Raw genomic sequence first — 6132 nt, forward strand, 5'->3', positions numbered from 1 at the left:
AGGTCAAACAATTTCAGAAGTAAAACATAATTTTTATTTAATTACAGGGTGACCATGCTTATATTACCTGGCTATTACATAAATATAGACCTCAAGTAATGTGTAGTAGGAAGTAGTAGGAAGAAGAAAGCATACAAGTGTCTGGTTAAAACAAACAAGTGGACCCTGATAGTCTCATAATCGAATAACCTTTTTCACTGGGATTTATTCTTGGTGTAACAAGGTTTTAAAACTGAATATTTTCAGTAATGACAGTTCAAATAGATAGATGAGGAAATAGCATAAGCTGTGTGTGTCAGATAAGACACAGAGTTGTGTGCATTTTGCTGTCAGTTTTAAATATAGTACATATTTTTTTAAGGTGACTACAGAAGAGCTGGGTGTAGTCATGCAGAGAGGGAAGCGTTCTCCTTTTCTGCAGAAATGTAATGATCCACTAGAGGTCACCAACAGTTTTGGAATCTGCCGCTACTCCAGCTTGGGTAAGTATTCCTGCCTTGAAGCTGAAATTAGGCTGATGGGCAACTTTTAAAGGAGGAGACCGGGCTGTTTATTTGCTGTAGGAGTGTTTCTATGCACAGTCCTCTTTGCTGTTTATTTATTTATTATTATTGTTTGTTTGTTTGTTTCATTTGTCTTGTTCATGCATTGCTTCAGCTGTCTTATTTCCTTTGTGTTTGTCTGCATTGCTTCACTAATGCCTCATTAGGTTTACCTATAGCTGATTGCTTTCATCTGTTTTTAGCTACACCTTTAATTACTTGTCAACACAAATGTTAAATCAAACAATCATATGGCTGTAACCTAATGAATTTAGCCATGCAGACATGGTGAAGACGATCTGCTAAAGTCCAAACTGAGCTTCAGAATAGGAAGAAATTGATTTAAGTGACTCTGAATGTTGGATGGTTTCTGGTGCCTGATGGATGACTATTTCAGAAACTGTTGATCTACTGGGATTTTTCCACACAACCATCTCTAGGATTTACAGAGAATGGTCCAAAAGAGAAAAATATCCAGTGATCAACAGTTCTCTTGATGAAAATTTCTTATTGATGTCAGAGATGGGAGGAGAATGGCCAGACTGCTTCAAGTTGACAGGAAGGCAACTGTGACTCAAACAACTGCTCGTCACATCCAAGGTATGCAGAAGAGCATCTATGAATGCACAACACACTGAATCTTGAAGCAGATTGGTTACAGCAGTAGAGGCCAACACAAGGCGTCTCTCCTGTCTACTAAGAACAGGAAAGTGAGGATATAATTTGCACTTGGGTTCACCAAAACTGGTCTAATGAGCTTCTATTAGGGCAACTTTGAGATGTGGTGGAAAAGGTGATTTGCATCATGGTTGTGCAGCAACTCTGTGATGGTATTATGTTAATATAGACGAAAATCTCAGAGGAATGTTTGGTTTCTTCACTAATGCAAATATTAGCTCATCTTTCAGAGGCTATCCAGGTTGCCTTAGTCTCCAGAGTGATTAGCAGGTTTATATGCAAAAACACAAAATAGAGACAGAGCAATAGAAATGAAATATACTACTATTACTTCATCTTACTGGGTCATCATTAATCTGTGAGTGAACCATCAGAGTTTCATGCTATTATGAAAGTTTTGGGTTATTTGAAGTTCAAGTCCTCACTTGTTCCCAAAATGAACACATTGCTTCATGAATCTTTTGACCCTCTGTTCTTCCTCTTTCTCTGGAAATTTTACGTTCTGGATGAATTGTCACAAGCGTCAGCCCACTGCTAAAATATCGATCTGTCTGTCCTTACATTAACTAGAGTGAGGGACATTGCTCCACTCTATAGACCTCTGTCAATATTTAAGGAACACGAGCCACTGATATCAAGGTTTATAATATGGGGTTATTCCATGAAAAACCAGTGAGGGGTCCCCTCGCAGAATCAGCTGATTTTATTTTTTTTATTTTTATTTTTTTACAAACAACTCTGTCATATCTGGAATTTTTAAAGAAACTACGAGCCTCAGACTAGGAGCTGTTTTTAAAGTGTTTTATTGCAACTTTTACTAAAGAAATGGTTCTTAAACACACACACACACTCGCTCATTCCACAAGACAAGTCTTAACATCAGGGTGTAGACACTTTCAAAGGTTGGATACATGGAACTGGTTTATTCTGGCACTTGATCAGATTGGTATCTAGGAGTTTGGAGACCTGGTCTTATCATAAAACATGGAGGGAGCTCCTCAAGGCTCTCAAAAGTGAAGCCAGTGTTGAAGCTCCTTGAACCAGAATTCTAGCTAATGCCCAGGAGGGTGCACCTTTGTTTGCCACAAGTCAGTTTGTAAAGAAGACACGGTAAACATGATATTAAGGAATTTAAGGGTTAAATCATTTATAATCAACGCAAGTTGCTGGTTGTTTTGCAAAATATGATCCCATTTAGATCAAAATAGATGATAAGGCTATGCTTTAGGGCACCACTGCCTTATGTTTGGTAATTTGCTGTATCAATAGTTTTCTTAGGCACTTCCAGAACTCACCTGACTGCTTAAAAAAAAAATTATTTGTCTGTTTTGTTTTTTTACAGTTTGACATGGTTAAATTTTTTGGGTCGAGTATTGTTGTTCAACCAGTAAAATGCATTTGGAACTGCAGCTCTTCAATTAATGGGTGTGATCACATGCTTTTATTTTTAGCTGAAGCCAAAATCTGACATAAATTCTGTTTATACTTTGAGCATTTTAATTATTGCATATCATCACCTTGGTTTGCAGGAAAATACAGCAAATAAAGTTCTGCTTTTCATCTTTTGAGTTTGATTGTATTATTCCCTTTTTGTGGAGAACCTGTGCCATTTTCCCTTTTTATGGCAAGTCTCAGAGTATGTGGATGAAATGCAGAAAATGTTTTTAGTAATGACATTTAAAACATTTTAAAAGATACTGATTTGATTGAAAAAAAAAAAGAGAAACATATGCAGGCTTATTGGACATTTTGCAAGTGGAAAAACGATTCTGCACAAAGTACGTGATACACTGATAAGCTGCTTGTGTTCTTTGCACTACCTCACTTTCATTTGTACTGATAATGGCAGTGCTGAGTAGGCCTTTCTAGAAATGTCTGGGTGCAATAAATGTGTGCGAGCTGACTAAAATACCCCGTTAATGCAGTGTTAAATGTGTTTTTAACTTGAATATGTAATATTACAGATTTTGCAATTGAACTCAAACAAGCAAACCACTTTCAGAAGAGAAGTACATGACATTTGTAGAAAAGAACACACGGGAGATCGTGAGATTTCCTGACAGATTTTTTTTTCTTTCTTTCTTTTTTAAAGATTCAATATAAACAACGCATTAATGATTTCTCAGTGGCAAATCCAAAAACTTAAAATGCATTACCTTTTGTGCTGGTTCTTGTGCCCCATTGTTGCCCCAGTTTCAGACTGGTTATGAAACATTGTTACCTTTGCTGTTGAACATATCACAGCTATTCATCTCTACAGTAAAGGGTTTTTTTTACAGAAACTTCTACAATTGTACAACATTCTGCAGTTCCACTAGTTCACATTTTAATATTGTAGTGTACATCCCCACAGACACAGCTGCCGTGGAAGCAGAAGAGCATCGTATCAAGAAGTCTTGATGCATGCTCAATCATTCAAGTAAGTAAATCCCAAAAAGGGGAACATTTGCCCAAACACCCTGGAGAGGATAAAGGAAAGAAGGGCAAAGAAAAGCCACTTCTTTGCACCACCTTTATTTCTAGATTTTTTTCACACACATTTGCCCCAGCTCTCCTCAATAGTTAACCTTATTTGCTCTCAGTAACAACCTTTCCTCTTCACAGACAACCACCACCCTTCTTAATGAGGAGCAGCTGTGAAGGACCTGAAACCTAAAGGCTACCTACAGATTTTTAAAAACACAATAAATATTCAGTAAATAATTAAACTCTTCTGTGCAAATCTATGCTCAAGGTGCAATGCTGAATAAAGTGCTAGATGAGTATCGGAACAGCTAAGACGCATTTTCTCTAAACACAGCCATGGCTTTCAAACTCTAAAACATGCTGTGGCAAAAATTGGTCGACTCCCAAGGATCGGTTATGCTGTTAAGTGCCAGGAGGATTGCCATGATTTATACATCGGTGAAACCAAACAACCTCTGGCTAAGCGAATGCCACAACACAGAAGAGCCAACTCTTCAGGCCAGGACTATGCAGTCTATTTACACCTACAGGCCAGTGGCTACTCTTTCAGTGGTGCTGAAAGGTACTGTTTCTAAGTTTGGGAAAACCTGCAGTCAGCTGAGACTGAAGAAGTCACTTAGATGAGTGACAAAACGCTATGTCAACATGATTGAGCATGCATCAAGATATCCTATACATAATCTTTCTTCAGAAAACTCCTATACAAAGCATTGTGCATTACCTGTACTTTAATTCACACCTATGACACTGATATACCAATAGAATAATCTATGGTTTGTGTTTGCTCCTTTGAAAGGGGCCAAAATGAAAAGCTAGTAGTAAGGTTATACTTGCAGCTATAAACTGTTCTGTCAGAAACAGCATTAACCTGACAGCAACTGGTATCAACTCTCTTCAGTAATACTGTTAAATATCAACCATTTATATGCTAGTTAAATAACATAATTTTTATAAACATAACTCAGACAGTCAAAAAGCTTCATGGTGCAACTGAACAATGTAACATAGAGCGGAGCAAATATATCACTAGGGCCAAAACTGGACGATATTTATTTAGCCAGTGTTTGTTTATTTGCTCATGTATCGGTGTTGGTATTTATAATAGTTGATAAATGAAAATTTTGGTCTTCATGCAAATAATGCAAAAATTCTTGCACATGGGAATCTTTTATATCTTTTATCTTTTTGTATATGTGATACATTTTGTCCTACTGGAATGGTTCTATCAGTGGGGTTAGGTTGATCTAAACTGCTATCTGCTACTGACAAAGCTGACGAGCAATATAACTTTAACTGATTATGCTGGTTTATGACACAGCAATATTCTGAGCATGACTTCATTGTCTGGACTTTTAACCAATGTTTAAACCATAAGATTGACAAATAGGTCAGTAAACAGCAGAAGAGTTCAGCGCAAACTGTATTACACAATTGACAGTGTTGCAGGGTATTTTTTTTTTCAATACAATATTTTTTTATTCATAAGTAATATTAACATTAATGGTACTAATAATAATAACAATGACATGTAATGACATATAAAGGGCTGCATGTTAGACACAGGCGATGGTTAGCTCTGTCTGCTCACAGAAAAAGCTCCTGGTTGGGGTCTTTCTCTGTGAGTGTGCATGTTCTCCCTATGCCTGCATGGATTTCCTCTTGGTACTCTGGTACCCACAAACAAGAGATATGCTTGTTTAGTTAACTGATGACTGAAGAACAAAGAGACCTTCTGCCATTTTGGGCTATTTTGCTGAAAATGACAGGAAACTGCAGCATCACATAAGAGTACGCTCTAAAAAAAAAAAAAAAGCCCAAAAAATATTTTGTGATTTTTTTCCTTTTCTACTGAAAGTGTGTTTTTTTTTCATATATGTTGATATAAAAAAAAAATAGAAAACTGAATAAATAAATAGCACAATACAAAAAACACAGTTTTACAATAATGTAAAACACAGCCTTACAGATAAAGGAACACCAGGAGATTTCTATATAAGTAGACTGAGCAGGAGAATAAAGCTATAATCAAAGTCTAGGCTGATTTAAACCCTAAAAAAAAGTTCCATGATTAAAAATCTACCAGTAATTTAAAAAAATATTTTTCCAGTAACTGTTATTTTTTTCAAAGGATTTGCACTTTTTGCATCTGGATTTCTTTTCAAATAAAACAGCACAAAGCGCAGGCAGCTTATAGGTACTTATAGACAGATAAACATGGCAAACTAGGAAACAGGGCAGGACTACAAAGAATCCAGAAGAATCCATAACTGCACAGATTACATGATGATACCAAGTGTGGCCACATCGTTTCCTCTTAACTATTACACCCCCACAAAGATACTGATAGATGAATTTTCCCCCAAAATGTATTACTGTGGAAGAAGACCTGATATTTTCTGAATACACTGATGGAGTGATCATTACAACATTCAAAGCTTATGTTGAA

The sequence above is a fragment of the Diplotaxodon limnothrissa genome, linkage group LG15 (assembly GCF_057381915.1).
Source record: "Diplotaxodon limnothrissa isolate DT_005_m linkage group LG15, D_limnothrissa_male_GT1.1, whole genome shotgun sequence".
NCBI lineage: Eukaryota > Metazoa > Chordata > Actinopteri > Cichliformes > Cichlidae > Diplotaxodon > Diplotaxodon limnothrissa.